General features: G+C 46.5%; 1 protein-coding gene across 4 annotated transcripts in view; it reads left to right on the top strand.

Annotated features, from left to right (window-relative positions):
• PITPNC1 (phosphatidylinositol transfer protein cytoplasmic 1) overlaps positions 1 to 18,331 on the top strand; it is a 319,548-nt gene that overhangs the window by 233,228 nt on the left and 67,989 nt on the right. The window lies entirely within an intron of this gene.

Below are 18,331 nucleotides of genomic sequence, written 5' to 3'. Positions count from 1 at the left end.
GAGCCGAGATCACGCCATTGCACTCCAGCCTGGGCAGCAAGAGCGATCAAAGAAAGAAATAAGAATGTAGGATAACACCCAAGTTTTTTTTTTTTTTTTTTTTTTTTGAGACGGAGTCTTGCTCTGTCTCCCAGGCTGGAGTGCAGTGGCGCGATCTCGGCTCACTGCAAGCTCCGCCTCCCGGGTTCACGCCATTCTCCTGCCTCAGCCTTCCGAGTAGCTGGGACTACAGGCACCCACCACCATGCCCGGCTAATTTTTTGTATTTTTAGTAGAGACGGGGTTTCACCGTGTTAGCCAGGATGGTCTCGATCTCCTGACCTCGTGATCCACCCGCCTCGGCCTCCCAAAGTGCTGGGATTACAGGCGTGAGCCACCACACCCGGCCAACACCCAAGTTTTGACCTTGGATGATTAAAGGACCACAAAGAAAAACAAACTTAAACGTTAGAGCCAAAGTGGTAAAGGTAGAGATGATGAATGTAACTTCGAATATGTCTAATAGTCAGTTGATATCAATGGATCTGAAATTCAGGAAAAGTGTCTGAGATATCTAGGAGATTCATTAGGTCATCAGCGATCAAAGGTTAACATTTTATTATAAATGTTCACTGTGTTATTATAAATAACGTTAAAAAAGGAGAAAAATAAAAAGGAAAGGTCTTAAACATGTAACAGTTGCAGATTGGCTCATTTATGTTACAGCCATATATTGAAATGCAATTCAGACCTTAAAAATGAGTGCTGGCTTTGGGAGGCCAAAGCGGGCAGATTACTTGAGGTCAAGAGTTTGAGGCCAGCCTGGTCAACATGGTGAAACCTCATCTCTACCAAAATACAAAAATTAACCAGGTGTAGTGGCATGTGTCTGTAATCCCAGCTGCTTAGGAGGCTGAGTGAGGCAGGAGAATTGCTTGAACCCAAGAGGCGGAGGTTGCAGTGAGCTGAGATGGTACTACTGCACTCCAGTCTGGGCAACAGTGAGACTCCGTCTCAATAAAAAAATAAAAAAAAAAAAGAGTGCTGGTTTAGGACGTCAATGCGGGAGGATCACTTGAGCCCAGGAGTTTGAAACCAGTCTGGGCAACATGGCAAAACCCTATCTCTACCAAAAAAAAAAAAAAAAAGTAGCCTATATTCCCAGCAACTCAGGAGACCGAGGTGGGAGGATCACCTGAGCCTAGGGAGGTTGAGGCTACAGTGAGCCATGATCGTGCCACTGAGCAACAGAGCAAGACTGTCTCAAAAAAAAAAAGAAAAGAAAAGAAAAAGAAAAAAGAGCGCTAGGCTTGTGGGTGCTTTCCCTTCCTTGGTGATACTAACATCTGTTGCTGGCAGGGCACTTCCCAGCCCAGATCAAAATGAAGTGGGCTTTCCCTACTTTATGTCCTAAAATCTTCTCTACCACCCAGTGAGGGACGAACTGACACTTTATTATAGAATCACAGATGAGATTCCAGAATAAAGATTCTTTATTCTTTCCAAAATAAAGAACTAGTATGATTGTGATAAGAAAAAAGGAGAAAAGAAAATGTTATTAAAAAAATTGGCCAGGCACGGTGGTTCACACATATAATCCCAGCACTTTGGGAAGCCAAGATGGGGAGATTGCTTGAGTGCATGAGTTCGAGACTACCTGTGCAACATAGTGAAACCCTGTCTCTACTAAGAATACAAAAATTAGCCAGGTGTGGTGGCGCACAGCTGTAGTCCCAGCTACTCGGGAGGCTGAGGGAGGAGAATCACTTGAACCTGGGAAGCAGAGGCTGGAGTGAGCTGAGATTGCACCACTGCACTCCAGCCTGGGCGACAGAGTGAGACTCCATCTCAAAAAATAAATAAATATGTAAAATAAATAAAAATAAATTAAAAATGACATCACAGCCCAGGCACAATGGCTCATACCTGTAATCCCAGGACTTTGGGAGGTTGAGGCAGGAGCACAGCTTGAGCCCAGGAGTTTGACAGCAGCCTGGGGAATATAGTGGGACCCCGTCTCTACTAAAAAAAAAAAAGTTTTTAATGACATCACAGACAGCCAGAATTGATTCATGAGAGTGTATATGAGAGCTGGTCTTGAAGGCAAGGGTGGCAGGTTTCTCCCCATTGGGGAAAAATAGAAACAACAGGCCCATCCAGGGGCCTCAGACCTAATTCTACCACAACCCTGGGAAGGGCTCTGGAAGCCAAACCCTCCCCACCTGCTAGCCCCAGCCTGTCTTACCCGTGCCTGGAGGGTTCCTTCTGGAGTCTTCTGGGCAGCTGCCCTGCGGAGCAGGGGCCCGTGGAGCTCAGCCAGGAGGCCTTGCGTAGTTTGCCTTGGGAGGTTATTACAGCCAATCCACATAGACGCGAAAACCAAACCAAACACAGCCTACCAGGAACATGTAACAATTTGTTCCTTTCTTTTGCTTTTTCTGACAGTAGATGCAATCTATCATGATTCTGAAGTGTTTTTGGGCTAGGGCCCATTCCATTGTTTTTGCCCAGAGAGGCTCACCAGGAATGAGCTGGAAGGAGACACAAGCCCCTAAGTATCTCGGGATGCTTGCTTGGTGAACAAGAGAAGGAAACTCTGAGAGCAGGGCTGCCGGCCTCCTCGTCTTTCGTTGCCCTGTGTGGTCACCCCACCGCCCAAGCCATAGCCAGCCATCTGTCTCAGTATTTCATTCTCTTCTCTTGAGGCTGAGCTAGTGTAGTGGCTGTGTCAGGAACCCTGCCTGTTTGTGCAAAGAATTCATTGTTCCGAGAAGGATGAGGATCAAATTCACCTCCACATGGCACACACCAAACACCGAGGCTGTGAAATGCTGGCCCGTGAGTGTCTCCAGGTTCAATATCGATTTGTCAATTGGAGAGAAAACCAGCAGTTCTAGTTCCCAGAGACCACCCTGTGAATTGAAATAAGAAGGAACGGGGAGAAATTGGAGCTATTTTTAAGCGCAGCTTCTGAGGCTTATTTTAGGAGGCATTATTGATCATACTTCGGGGAAGCCGTTCTGCATCGCTGGTGCCAGTGTCTACACGTGCACATGTGAAGTGTTGGCCTAGACTCATGAGACCATCTGTGTGTCCAAGGGAGGCTGCAGCCCACAGGAGAATTCGGACTGAGGCTACTTTGCACCAAGATTAGACCAAGCTCATGAAAGGGCCATTGTTGCAGCTGCCCTGGGAACTGTAACTTAGAAGTGATTTTGTGCCCTTACAGCCTTTTTAGTAAATGAATTGAGTCATAGCATTTGTGATCCTTCTGCATGTACTTTGGTACTTTTCTGTACTTTTCTGTCCTCATTTTCATTTGTTTGTTTGTTTTTTGAGACGGAGTTTCACTCTTGTTGCCCAGGCTGGAGTGCAATGGCACGATGTCAGCTCACTGCAGCCCCAGCCTCCCAGGTTCAAGTGATTCTCCTGCCTCAGCCTCCCGGGTACCTGGGATTACAGGCGTGCACTACCACGCCCAGCAAATTTTTGTATTTTTAGTACAAAATAGGTTTTACCGTGTTGGCTAGGCTGGTCTCGAACTCCTGACCTGAGGTGATCCACCAGGCTTGGCCTCCCAAAGTGCTGGGGTTATAGGTGTGAGCCACAGCGCCTGGCCTCTGTCCTCTGTCCTCTTAATGAGTTACCATGACCTAGGGCACCTGATTAGAACGTTGTTTTTCCAAACAGCATCTTTTTCTCATCGGTCACTGTATCACTCTGATCACTGCCCCTTGAATCTTCTTCCTCACCCTTTATTTCACCCAGATGAGCCAGGGTTTACCATATGTGGGACTTCAGGTCATGGCACAAAATGGTTCTCAACCCTCCACCGGTTTGCTGGTACTCTTTTTAGACACAAACCCTGGAATAAACGTGCCCTTTCCCTCAAAGGGACCCCACTGTGGATTCCTGTCCACTTTGTTATCCTTTTTACCCTTAGATCTCTGCCTCACCACTTTCCCAGGCACCGTCTGCTTTTTCATCTTACTGTTCTCATTTTCCCCTGGTGTGTTCGTCAGCGGCTGTTTATGTTAAACTTCGCAGATGAGCCATGCCTGAAGTTATTCCTGTCCTTCTTTCTCTCTGGTGTATTGTTGTTGACAGGTTTTTATCTGTTGTTTTGAGTTTTCTGTGACCTTTGGGGCGAGCAGAGAAAAAAAAAGGACAAATGTCCACCATCGGCCAGTCTGAACGCCACATTTAATGTGTTCTTTTTGAGTGTTCTAACCCTTCCCTCTGCCTGCACACATTTAATAACAGAGAACCAAAAAAAGCCTAGTTGCCTTCATTCATGAATATTTGGGACAGTGAGGCCTCAGGGAAGGCCAGCTTTTCTGGCTACAGGGACAGTCTTAATCTAGAGAATGGAAGAAAGAGGTCCTTTAAAAACCAGAGAGTTGGCTGGGCGCAGTGGCTCACGCCTGTAATCCCAGCACTTTGGGGGGCCAAGGTGGGTGGATCACTTGAGGTCAGGAGTTTGAGACCAGCCTGGCCAACATGGTGAGACCCTGCCTCTAATAAAAACATAAAAATTAGCCAGGCATAGTGGTGCACGCCTGTAACCCAGCTACTTGGGAGGCTGAGGCAGGAGAATCACTTGAACCCGGGAGCAGAATTTGCAGTAAGCTGAGATTGCACCACTGCACTCCAGCCTGGGTGACAGAGCAAGACTCTGTCTCAAAACAAACAAAATTAAACCCAGAGAGTTGTAATAGTTTCCCAGGGCTGCCAAAACAAATCACCACAAATTGCGTGGCTTGAGACAACAGAAATTGATTCTCTTGCAGTTCTGGAGGCCAGAAGTCCGAGATCAAGGTCAGGCTCTCGTGGATGATCCCTCCTTGCCTCTTCCAGCCTCTGGTGGCTCCAGGCATTTCTTGGCTCGTGGCTGCAACACTCCAATCTCTGCCTCTGTCTTTATATGACTTTCTTCCCCCTGTGTGAACTGCCCTGTGCCTTAATTGTATCTGTGTCCTCTCCTCTTCACGTAAGGATACCAGTCGTCAGATTTAGGAGCCACCCTAAATCCAGGATGACTTCATCTCAAGATCCTTAACTAATTACATCTGCAGAGACCCTATTTCCAAACAAGGTCACATTCTGAGGTTCCTGGGAGACATGAGATTCGGGGGGACACCCTTCAACATACTATAGGAGTATTGATGCCTCTGCCTATAGAGGAGAATCAATATGTACCATACGACCCAGCAGTTCTACTCCTGAGTATTGACCCTATGAAAATGAAAACCGGGCCCGGTGCAGTGGCTCATGCTTGTAATCCCAGCACTTTGGGAGACCAAGGCGGGTGGATCACCTAAGGTCAGGAGTTCGAGACCAGCCTGGCCAACATGGTGAAACCCTATCTCCACTAAAAATACAAAAATTAGCTGGGTGTGATGGTGTACACCTGTAAACCCAGCTACTAGGGAGGCTGAGGCACGAGAATCGCTTGAGCCTGGGGGGCAGAGGTTGCAGTGAGCTGAGATGGCGCCACTGCACTCCAGCCTGGGCGACAGAGCAAGACTCCGTCTCAAAAAAAAAATAGATATGTATAACTTTTATTGGTGGATGCCAGTTTCTTCCTTGTATTTGACTGCATTTTTCGAATTAAAAACATCTTGTTCCTGGCTGGGCATAGTGGCTCATGCCTGTAATCCCAACACTTTGGGAGGCTGAGGCAGGTGAATCACCTGAGGTCAGGAGTTCGAGACCAGCCTGGCCAACATGGTGAAACCCCGGCTCTACTAAAAATACAAAACTTAGCTGGGTGTGTTGGCCCCCCCGGCGCCATAATCCCAGCTACTCAAGAGACTGAGGCAGGAGAATCACTTGAACCCAGGAGGTGGGGGTTGCAGTGAGCCAAGATCGTGCCACTACACTCCAGCCTGGGTGACAGAACAAAACTCCGTCTCAGAAAAAACTAAAAATAAAAACATTGGCCAGGCGCGGTGGCTCATGCCTATAATCCCAGGACTTTGGGAGGCCGAGACGGGCAGATCACAAGGTCAGGAGATCGAGACCATCCTGGCTGACATGGTGAAACCCCATCTCTACTAAAAATACAAAAAAGTAGCTGGGCGTGGTGGCGGGCACTTGTAGTCCCAGCTACTCAGGAGGCTGAGGCAGGAGAATGGCATGAACCCGGGAGGCGGAGCTTGCAGTGAGCCGAGATTGCGCCACTGCACTCCAGCCTGGGCAACAGAGCGAGACTCTGTCTCAAAAAAATAAAAAATAAAAACATCTAGTTCCTGATAAACTTTTTTAAAAAGAAAAGAAACCAACCCTAGAGGATATGCTTTATGCCTTCTAACAGGCATGTTCATGAAGGGGCCAGATTAAACAGGTTAGGAGTCCACCACTTATTTCTCTGTGCTCAAACTGGGAAAGACCATGATGCTGAATTTCCCTAAACTCCTATCTTGCCAGCCTTCTTGGCAAAGAGTTCTATCTGGAAGTTTAAGTAGTTTAATTTAATAGAGAGAAACATTATTCAGTGACTAGGAAAAGAATCAGGCAAGCCTCGTTTCCCGACACCATGAATACCCACGTTTTTTAATCGGCTCCCTCAAGGTGGCCCAAGATCCAGGGGCTCTTTTCTACTTGTGCTTCTTGGCCCCCCAAGGATCCCCACAGGCATTCTCACTCTACTGCCAATCACTCCACTAGGGGCTCAACATCCCTCTCTGGAGCCCTGGCCAACCCCGTGTGTGCCAGTGTCCTCGCTTACTGCCGGGCATCCAAGGACAACATGCACAGTGCCCACAGACGATGCTGAGAGCAGCCGCCTTACTCCACCCCACCTTCATCTCTGATCAAAGCTTTTCCACCATCAGGTGCTCCTCTGAGAGCTTTCTCCTCCCCTCCCGCTCCCAGCTCACCCCCACCCCCACCCAGTGCCATCTGCAGTGCCATCTGCCCCCAGTGTCATCTGCAGGCTTGTGGGTGCATGTCAATATTTCACCCAGCTTGTCTGCAGCGGTGTGCCACTCTAAGCCTCAGAGGAGTCCTCACATCGCCAGCTCACACCCCTGAGAGCTTGACCATGTCCTCATGAACTCACCGTCCTTCCCAAAATCCCATAACTAAAACAGCCTGGAAGTGTCACCAAGGCCCAAAGACAGCCTTCTGAAGATTACTTCTCAGTCTCTTAGCCTCCCTTTTCCTCTCCTCTGCTTCAAGGCCTTTATTTATTTGTTTTTGTTGTTCTTTGAGACAGGGTTTCACTCAGTCTTCCAGACTGGAGTGCAGTGGCTCTGTCACAGCTCACTGCAACCTTAACCTCCCAGACTCAAAAGGTCCTCCTGCCTCAGCCTCCCAAGTAGCTGGGATCATTGATGCTTGCCACCACACCTGGCTAATTTTTAAAATTTTTGTAGAGACAGGGTCTCACTATGTTGCCCCGGCCAGTCTCGAACTGCTGCACGTAAGCAGTCCTCCTGCCTCTGCCTCCCAAAGTCCTGGGATTACAGGCGTGAGCCACTGCACCTAGCCTTAGAGCCCTTTAAAACTCACACCCAGTACACTGGAGGGTAACTGAGCTGTCACTGAAAGGACACGGGACAGCATGAGGAAAACAGAAGGGCACAGTAAGCCAGTCTCGCGGAGATCCGCAGAGGTGTTCTCTGGAGCTGCCCTTCCAACCCCTCACCCTTCTCTATCCCTGCTGCACAGGCTCATCACCACCTCACTGGGGACAGGATTTTCTCAGACACCCTCAGGCCTGAAACCTTTGCCTTCAGTTTGCTTTTCAACTCCCTGCTGGCTCTGGAAAAACAATTTTCCCCTCTGCACCAAAGGCCTAATGATATTGTCCACCAGAAAGGGTTCTCCAGAGAAGCACTGAAGTTTACCCAGCAGCTAAGATGATCGGCCTAACCCTGATAGATGAGTTTCCTTTGCTCAGCCATAATACCCCTCAAATCCTGTGGCAAGTGGAGCGTTTGATGGGGATTGAATAAAAGCAGTTTACCTGCCACTGTATTACCAGATGGGGTTTCAATTCCATTCTAAGACCAAGGTCAGTACAGGAGTGGATCTGGGGTCATCACTGCCCTAGAGCCCCCGCAGCAGTAGGCAGTTCTCTGGGGTCCCCAGATGGAAACCTCAGCAGCCCTGAGCTATATTCCTGGCCTGGTGTCTCTGGACCACACTGCAGGCACGATGTGGCGTTGGATTCTTTCTTCATGACACCAATCAGCCAGTCTCTTGTATCACCCCTGCTGGCCAAATAATCATCTTGGACCCCGACCACTATGGACCTATATTGAGTTCCCTCCTTGCTGAATTTGGACTACTAGAGTACTCTTGTCTGAAGCATATTTTTTATTTTATTTTATTTTATTTTATTTTATTTTATTTTATTTTATTTTATTTATGTTATGTATGTTATGTTATGTTATGTTTGTTATGTTATGTTATGTTATGTTATGTTATGTTAGTTTAGTTTAGTTTCACTCTGTCACCCAGGCTGGAATGCAATGGCACGATCTCAGGTCACTGTAACCTCTGCCTCCCGGGTTCAAGTGATTCTCCTGCCTCAGCCTCCTGAGTAGCTGGGACTATAGGTGTGTGCTGCCACACCTGGCTAATTTTTGTATTTTTTGTAGAGACGGGGTTTCACCATGTTGGCCAGGCTGGTCTCAAACTCCTGACCTCAAGTGATCCGCCTGCCTTGGCCTCCCAAAGTGTTTGGATTACAGGTGTGAGCCACCACAGCTGGCCTGAAACATGTCTTTTAGTACTTTAGTAATATATAGATTATATGTTATATAATGTTGATCAAATTGTGTATTAGTCTCCACAAAATCATAGCCCCCTTTGAGAGTGGACCTTCTCTTACACATTTTTCCAAGCCACAGTGTTGAACACACAGTAGGTGCTTAACCAATATTTGCTGATTCATTGAATGGTGGGCATTCAGCCTCTTCCTCTCTAGAGTGCTGTCCTTAAGTACAGTAATTCTATCTTAAGAACAAATAACAGTTACCCAACTCTGTATTCTGCAAAACAGAAAAAAGAATAGAGACCAAAAATGGTTCTGAGGCCAGGTGCAGTGGCTCACACCTATAATCCTAACACTTTGGGAGGCCATGACAGGAGGATCACTTTAGCCCAGGAGTTTGAGATGCACCTGGGCAATGTAGCAAGACCCTGTATCTATTTGCAAAAACCATGATTACTTTTGCACCAACCTAATATTTAAAAAAAGAAAAGAAAATGGTTTTGAAGAGACCCATGAAGAGGATCCTTTTTATTCCTATCTTAATGACCATGTAGAAGACAAGTTGAAATACTCTTGGGTTGGATTGTATATTCATATATATATATATATTCATCAATAGTCCTGTATATATTTATGAAGCAGTCATCACTGAATTGTGTAGGTGGGATAATGTTCTCAGTGAGATGACCCGTAGAGATGGTTTTCATCATTGGTAGCCTGGACTTTTTTTTTTTTTTTAAACAGCCATTAGTGCTTTTCAGGCTCTCTCCAACTGAATATGCTGCAATTAGATAATAATTAATAAACCATGAACTGGCCAGGTGTGGTTAATTCCAGCACTTTGAGAGGCCGAGGCAGTTGGATCACTTGAGGTCAGAAGTTCGAGACCAGGCCAACATGGTGAAACACCATCTCTACTAAAGATACAAAAATTAGCCAGGTGTGGTGGCTCATGCCTGTAGTCCCAGCTACTCGGGAGGCTCAGGCAGGAGAATCACCTGAACCCAAGAGGCAGACGTTGCAGTCACACCAATGCATTCCAGCCTGGGTGACAGAGCAAGACTCCGTCTTTAAAAAAAAATAGTGATAATAATAATAAACCATGAACCAACGCTAGACTCATATGCTTAAAGTATTAACTGGCAACCAGTATACCCTCCCTCCACCAAACCAGTAGCCACTTTGCCGATGCAGAGCATGAGTAGGACAACATTGTTAAAACATGAATTCTGCTTCCAGTGTTCCTGCTGGCTGAACCTGTACTTTGTTGGCATGTCTTCCTCAATTGCTTCCTCCAGCGAGCTCCCAAAAGCCAAAAAAAAGAGTTAGAGTAGAGAGGATCAGTGGTTTGGCTAGGCTTCTCTGTCTCTTTAATCGTATCAGAAGCATAAAACAAGATGACTGGTAGACTTTTCTCAAAATCTCTCCTAATCAGCCACCTCTACCTTGTATCCTCAGTAGCTTGTACAGATGACAGGAAGATAAAAATCTACACAGCTACTAGGCTTGCACCTTTCCCCACACCTGCCCAGCCCTTCAATTTTTAGAGGATAATAGATTTTCTTTTCTTTTTTCTTCTGAGATGGAGTCTTGCTCTGTCGCCCTGGCTGTAGTACAATGGCGTGATCTTGGTTCACTGCAACCTCCACCTCCCGGGTTCAAACGATTCTCCTGCCTCAGTCAGCCTCCTGAGCAGCTGGGACTACAGGCATGTGCCACCACGCCCAGCTAATTTTTGTATTTTTGTAGAGACAGGGTTTCGTCATGTTGACCAGGCTGGTCTTGAACTCCTGACCTCAGGTGATCCACCTGCCTTGGCCTCCAAAAGTGCTGGGATTACAGGCATGAGCCACCTTGCCCACCCTAGATTTTATTTCCTAGAGCAGTTTAGGTTTACAGAAAAATTGTGCAGAAAGTACAGACATTTTTCATCTAAGCTTGGATCTTAAACCATCAAAGTTTCTGTTGTAGAGAAAAGAGCTGCAGAATTGATGATTCCCAAAATTGTGGATTTATGAAGAGCCACCTACATAGTAATCTTGGTGGATTGTATCAAGAGAAATCACAAAATCTAGAAACAAATCTAGAAATGCAGCAAGAGCAATTGCAAAATTTAGAAAAACACCTCTATTCAAAGAGAAATCTAGGCTGATAAGACACATTCTATGCTTATCAGTGTACCTGTCCGTTCTCAATTATGACCACACAGCACGTAATAGTTCATGAAATGGATTTACCTTAATTTATTTGGCAATTCTCCCATAGTAGCATATTTAAGCTGTTTTCTTCCTTTTTCAATCTTATTTTTCTTGACATTATAATAATGTTGCAATAAAAATATTTGTGCATAAGTCTTTTCCTTTAAGATTATTTTCTTTTTCTTTCTTTCTTTTTTTTTTTTTCCCAGGGTTTCACTCTGTCACCCAGGCTGGAATGCAGTGGCACAATCACGGCTCATTGCAGCCTCCACTGCCTAGGCTCAAGCCATCCTCCCACCTCAGCCTCCTGAGTAGCTGAGACCACAGATCCATGCCACGACACCCAGCTAATTTTTAAATTATTTGTAGAGACAAGGTATCACTATGTTGTCCAGGCTAGTCTCAAACTCCTGGGCTGAAGCTATCCTCCCACCTTGGCCTCACAAAGTGCTGGGATTACGGGTGTGAGCCACTGTGCCTTGCCAAGATTCTTTTCTTTCTTTCTGTTTTGTTTGTTTGTTTTGTTTTGTTTTTTATTTATACAGAGTCTCGCTCTGTCGTGCAATCTTGGCTCACTGCAACCTTTGCCTTCTGGGTTTAAGTGATTCTCCTGCCTCAGCTCTTGATGGACTGCAGGCACCCGCCAATATGCCCAGCTGATTTTTGTATTTTTTAGTAGAGACTGCGTTTTGACATGTTGCCAAGGTTGGTCTCAAAACTCCTGACCTCAATTGATCCACCTGTCTTGGCCTCCCAAAAGTGCTGGGATTACAGGCGTGAGCCACCACGCCTGGCCACCAATATTCTTTTCTTAAGATAAATTTTCAAAATTTAAGCTTACTAGGTCAAAGTGTATCAAGATTTGTAAGACACTTGATACTTATTATTCTTAATACTTTACAAAAAAGATAAAATTACTCCCTTTTAATTTTGGAATCTATAAGATGGTAATTATTCAGATTTGCCTTCCCCACGTAGCATTTCTAGGTTCATATTTAAAGGAATTTTTCCTACTGAGCATTCACTCTAGCGTGTGTATGGCGGGGGCGGCCAGGGCAGTCAAGCAGATTGACACCAAAATCCACTGCAGATGATTTGTGGGTAGACAGTAGAAGGGAAAGGGGATAAACACTTTTCCTTCTCCCTGTCTCTGATAAGTAGCCAAAGACGGGAACATTATTACAGGTGATATAGGAAAAGTGCCTCTGTGACCTCCCACACCCAAGTCCCATCTCAGGAGACAAATTCAGCCCAAGGAGCAAACGAGACCATGAAGTTCACAGCACTCCGTTTTCAGGTGCACCCCTGTAAAGCTTTGGCTTGATGCAACAACAAAAGGCATTAGCATCCTAACGCGACCTCAGCAGATCTCTTCCTCCATCTCCAAGAGCCGGGAGTTGTACCAGAGCTCTGGCAGCTGCACCTGCCACCACCGGGGAGCCCACATGAATCATTGCTGTGGCTGAGTGTTTTCCTTTGGGGCCCGGTGAAGCCTCTGCTTGTTTTTAACGGTGTTGGCTTAATTCTGGCTCCTGCCCTGAACCGAGTGTGAAGATGAGACCGTTTCACCTTGTCCCTGCTCTCCAATTACACCACATCAGGACCGCTGCCACTTCCCACTGCTCCGTGGCAGCCCCTCTGTGTACCACCCAAGTTGGCTGACTATGGGATGATAGGACAGAGAAGGAACAAGCCAAGGAGCAAGACGGAGGAGACTAACAGGGTGCAGAGGCCGCTCTTAACACCACAGGCTTTCTCACTGAAAGGAATGTTAATGGTCACCTGGGTCACTTGATCTCAGTCTCCTTAGGGCCACAGATCTCTTTGATGATCAGATGAAAGTGGTCAAACTCTCTTTCCAGAAAAATACACCTTCTCAAATTCCAGGATGTCTCCCAGAATCCCTGAAACCCATTCATCTAGACTAAGCTGTGTGTTTTTTTGTGTTTTCTTTTGTTTTTTTTTTGAGACAGGATCTCACTCTGTTGCCCAGGATGAAGCGTAGTGGTGCGATCTTGGCTCACTGCAACTTCCGCCTCCCAGCTCAAGAGATTCTCATGCCTCAGCCTCCTGAGTAGCTGGGACAACAGGTGCACATCACCACACCCAACTAATTTTTGTAATTTTTATAGAGACAGGGTATTGCTACGTTGCCCAGGCTGGTCTCAAACTCCTGGGCTCAAGTCATCCTTGCACTTCGACCTCCCAAAGTGCTGGGATTACAGGGATGAGCCACTGTGCCCAGTTAGACTGATTTTAATTTGCAAACAAGGACACGGAGGCCCAAAGAAGATGCAGGAATTAGCCCAGGGTTACACAGAAAATTTACTGAATTTACTCATTTATTTATTTGAGACAAAGTCTTGCCCTGTCGCACAGGCTGGAGTGCAGTGGTGCTATCTCAGCTCACTGCAGCCTCCACCTCCTGGGTTCAAGCAATTCTCCTGCCTCAGCCTCCCAAGTAGCTGGGATTACAGGCACCCACCATGATGCCCAGCTAATTTTTTGTATTTTTTGTAGAGATGGGGTTTCACCATGTTGGCCAGGCTAGTCTTGAACTCCTGACCTCAGGTGATCTGCCCACCTGGCCTCTCAAAGTACTGGGATTACAGGTGTGAGCCACCATGCCCGGCCAGATAACTGAATTTAAACTCAGCTCTCCTGATTGCCAGTGTAGGACCTATCAGCCCATAGTAGCAGGTTGCCACCCTGCACTGAGCCCTATGGCAGCAACTGTGGGAAATTAGGGTGCTTACAACCAAGGAAATAGGATCTCAGACTCATGAAAAAAAAAAAAACAAAACAAAACTAAGATCAATGAGTAAGCAGCATTCCTGCCATAGAGTCCTCTTTGGAAGGTAGAAGCTAATGCCTTCCATTAGTTCACCAGGCACTTATTGAGCGCCTATGAGCATCTCTTAATCTCTAATCACTGGGAGATTCATTATTTATTAGAAATTAAAACTCGCCTGTAATCCCAGCCCTTTGGGAGGCCGAAGTGGGTGGATCACCTGAGGTCAAGAGTTCTAGACCAGCCTGGCCAATATGGTAAAACCCCATCTCTACTAAAAATACAAAAATTAACCAGGGGTGGTGACAGGTGCCTGTAATCCCAGCTACTCAGGGGCCTGAGGCAGGAGAATCGCTTAAACCCAGGTGGCAGAGGTTGCAGTGACCCGAGATTGCGCCATCGCACTCTAGCCTGGGGGACAAGAGCGAGACTTCGTCTCAAAAAAAAGAAAAAGAAAAGAAATTAAAACTCATCATCTCAAGCCTGAAGAGGATGTTGGTTCCTCAATGTGATTTTTTGTGATTTATTCAGATGGTGGGTACCCCACCCTGAAATATTTACTACCAAGTTCAAGTAAAGGAGCTTCCTCATGCTTGCTATTCCATGGACTTTGGCATGAGAATTAGGCACGCTGTTAATGAAGGAGACCAGTGGTTGGACTAAAGGACACCTACATGGCTTCTACTGCAGCCTTAGCTATTCAACAGAGGAACAGAAGATTCCCATGTCGCTGGGAGGTTCTCAGTGACAGTTTCTCAGGACACACACTTTTTAAGTAGCAGGAGACTCAGATACTGAATTTTTCTTTCTAGCAATATGCAGGTAGCAGTTTTGATTGATGTTTATCTTGGCGGTTGGATGCTAAGAGGCGGTTTTGTTTTTGTTTGTTTGTTTGTTTGTTTGTTTTAATCATGGAAGGACCTGGTGAAGCCTACAGACTTGCCCTGAAATCTGAGCTTCTCTGCTGACTGGCCATGTGACTTTGAGCAAGGCTGTTTACTTCTTTCAGCCTTGGTTTTCTCATCTGAAAAGCGGGAATAATATTATGATGGTCATAATGTTGTTAAAGCAACATTAATTGTTCCCTTCCCTAGCTTTACAGCCTATTCTTTTCTTTTTCTTTTTTGAGATGGAGTCTCACTGGGTCGCCCAGGCTGGAGTGCAGTGGCACAATCTCGGCTCACTGCAACCTCTGCCTCCCGAGTTCAAGCGATTCTCATGCCTCAGCCTCCCGAGTAGTGGGGTTCACAGGCATGTGCCACCACACCCGGCTGGAGTTTCACCATGTTTACCAAGCTGGTCTCGAACTCCTGACCTCAAGCCATCCACCCGCCTTGGCCTCCCTAAGTGCTGGGATTACAGATGTGAGCCACTGGGCCCAGCTGACAGCCTATTCTTTTCTTTCTTTTGCAGCACATACTCCATTCTGCCTTGTATTTTTGGTCATAGCTACCCAGTCTGTCTCTCCTACTAGATGGTAACCTCTCAAGGGCTATCTTTGTAGTCCCTCAAGCCCAGGGCAGCACTTTGTATGCAATGGGTGTATCAGTCAGGGCCCAATCAGGAGATAGAAACCACACAGTAATTTGAATAGGAGAAATGTAATAGAAGGAATTACTGATCTCTGATAGGAGCAACTATAAGGATGTAAAGGGAACTCCAAAGGGTACCCTAAGGCTGAGAGAGAATACCCAGGAAGGACGAACTTGGCAGGGGCCCCTCTGCATGGCTGGGGTTCAGACTTCATTGGAGAAGCAGGATGGTGGGGAAGTTCACGAGGTTGACCTGAGCCAGGGCTGGTTCACAGTGGTTGAGCAGCACAGCGCCCTCTGGGGTGCAGGCCAGAGGAGGTTGGTGGACAGGTGTGTGTGTGGAGAGAGAGTCAGGGCACGCTGCCAACGCCAGGCCTGCAGCACACAGTGCCTGCAGCAGGAGGGCCACCGTGAAGTGGTTACTGGGCCCAGGCTAGGGCTGCAAGGTCACTGAGCAACTGTGCACTCTAGGCTTGCAGCTGGGGCAGAGCATGACCGAAAGTCCCCACAGACAGACTCTGCAGCCCAGCAACATGCAAATCTGAAGGAGAAATCCCCTTCCTCTTGCAGTGGCCCTCCAGGGCCCCCTACTGATGAGGCTCACTGTAAAGGAGAAATGCTTACAGGGTCCAGTCCATGATCTCAGAGCAGAGGTGTAAGGGCGACTTTGGAGCTAAGGCAATACTGTGAAAACTGCAGTGGGTGCAATGGGAGATCAATAAAATGTTTGAATTAAATCGGAGAAAGCTATACAACCTGTCATGCCCCCACTTCATCCCTGCTTAGTTCCCTTTCTTTGAGTCCTGTAGATTTTACCACCAATAAATGTCAAACCTTTTTAACTACTTTTGTAATTTACTCTCTGGAAGCTCATTTCCCTCTGGGGTATTCTGTGTGTGTGTGTGTGTGTGTGGTGGTGGTGGTTGTTGTTGTTTTTGAGACAGAGTCTCACTCTGTCGACCAGGCTGGAAGTGCAGTGGCACGATCTCGGCTCGCTGCAGTGTCCACCTCCCAGGTTCAAGTGATTCTCCTGCCTCAGGCTCCCAAGTAGCTGGGATTGCAGGTGCATGCCAACACACCCGACTAATTTTGTTTATTTTTAGTAGGGACGGGGTTTCACCAGCTCATCATGTTGGCCAGGCTGGTCTTGAACTCCCAGCCTCAAGTTATCCACCCCCCCTCCACCCCATCGCCGTCGGCGTCCCGAAGTGCTGGGCTTACAGGTGTGAGCCACTGTGCCTGGCCTCTGTGTGTCTTCTTAATGAGGCATGTGTCTCTCTTCTCTTAGCTCACACTTAAAAGAGATTTGCAGAAAGAAAGAAGGAGCAGGGGGACTGGCTCTTGCAGCGTGAGACCCAGTATTTTATTTCACAACTTATTTCTCCACTTGAACTTGAACTTGTTTCTCCACTGTCTGTTTCATTTCGAGGCAGTTCACTTGTCCCTCCCAAATGCTTTAGGAGTGTCCTGAAGCACTTGACTTCAAGTAGCAGTGGAAAGAATCAGAGCCGATCCAAGAACCAATCTTTCTCTGACTTGGAGAAGTCAGTGGCTACCTCAGGTCAGACTGGGAAGTTAATCTCCTTGGACAAATCTGAAGAGTCCAGTCTCCAAATATTTAGAAGAGAATAGGCAAGAAGAGAAGAACCACCAGCCGACTTGGAGGATAATTACAACACAAATATTATTCAGAAAGCATTTAGAAAGGACAAATCGTTTCAAGTAACTTGAGAATCCAACCAAGATGAGTTGAGCCTATAAAGAGCCCTTCAGATGCCCTCTTGTGGGAGACTGTGTTATTAATAGGCACCAAGTTTGGGTTAGGACAGTGTTCTTGGGTATCAACCACCCTGTTCTTCCAAAATATTACCCTCATTCTCTCCTGAAGAGTCAGATGTAATTAGTGTTAACTGTTGATTCTCTCCAGGAATGAGCTAAACAGTGGGATGCGGCTACAGTTAAGACTTCCTCTAAGAATGAAGTGGTTGTCCAAACTTAAATCTGTTGGCTGGACATGGTGGCTTACGCCTGTAATCCCAGCACTTTGGGAGGCCGAGGCGGATGGATCACTTGAGGTCAAGAGTTCAAGACCAGCCTGGCCACCATGGTGAAACCCCATCTCTACTAAAAATACAAAAATTGGCTGGGCTTGGTGGTGGGCACCTGTAGTCCCAGCTACTCAGGAGGCTGGGGCAGAAGAATGGCTTGAACCCAGGAGGCGGAGATTGCAGTGAGCTCAGATCCTACCACTGCACTCCAGCCTTGAGACTCCGTCTCAAAAGAAGAAAGCTGTTTATCATCCTGCAGAAGGATGATTATCCCTTTAGACCAGAAAAATGACAATGAGAAGAACTAGAAGAACTTAATTTTTCCACCGAAATTTAGACTTTTTTTTTTTTTTTTTTTTTGAGACAGTCTCACTCTGTCACCCAGGCTGGAGTGCAATGGCGCAATCTCGGCTCACTGCAACCTCTGCCTCCTGGGTTCAAGTGATTCTCCTGCCTCAGCCTCCCAGGTAGCTGGGATTACAGGTGTGCACCACCACGCCTGGCTAATTTTTGTATTTTTGGTAGAGACAGGGTTTCACCATGTTGGCCAAGCTGGTCTCAAACTCCTGACCTCAAGTGATCCACCCACCTCAACCCCCCAAAGCGCTGGGATTACAGGCGTGAGCCACTGCACCCAGGCCGACATCTATATCTATATATTGCGGCTGTGTTGTTATTATTATTATTATTATTTTGCAAATGATGTGCATTCTGGGCCAGTGAAACCTAGAGCAGATTGGCAGGAAACCATCTCAGTGTCTTACCAAGCTTTACCTTGTTACCTTTATGTGTACAAAGGAAATTGTGCTCTTAAATGATCAAGAAAAACAGGTGTGTTTCCCCTGGGTAATGAGATTGTGGTTTATTTTCTTATTTTTGCTTATCTATATTTTCTGCAATGAGCATGTATTATTCGTGAAACTAAATATATATAAAAATATATATTTTTAACATATATATAATTTTAATTTTAAAAAACACACACTTTTCTTTTTAACTCTTGGCCTATATCCCTGCTTTTTGACTCAAGTTTAGCCAGACCCTTTCCAACCTCTTTA

Source organism: Symphalangus syndactylus, chromosome 14, assembly GCF_028878055.3.
Source record: "Symphalangus syndactylus isolate Jambi chromosome 14, NHGRI_mSymSyn1-v2.1_pri, whole genome shotgun sequence".
Taxonomy (NCBI): Eukaryota; Metazoa; Chordata; class Mammalia; order Primates; family Hylobatidae; genus Symphalangus; species Symphalangus syndactylus.
This window is presented reverse-complemented; position numbering and strand designations above follow the sequence as displayed.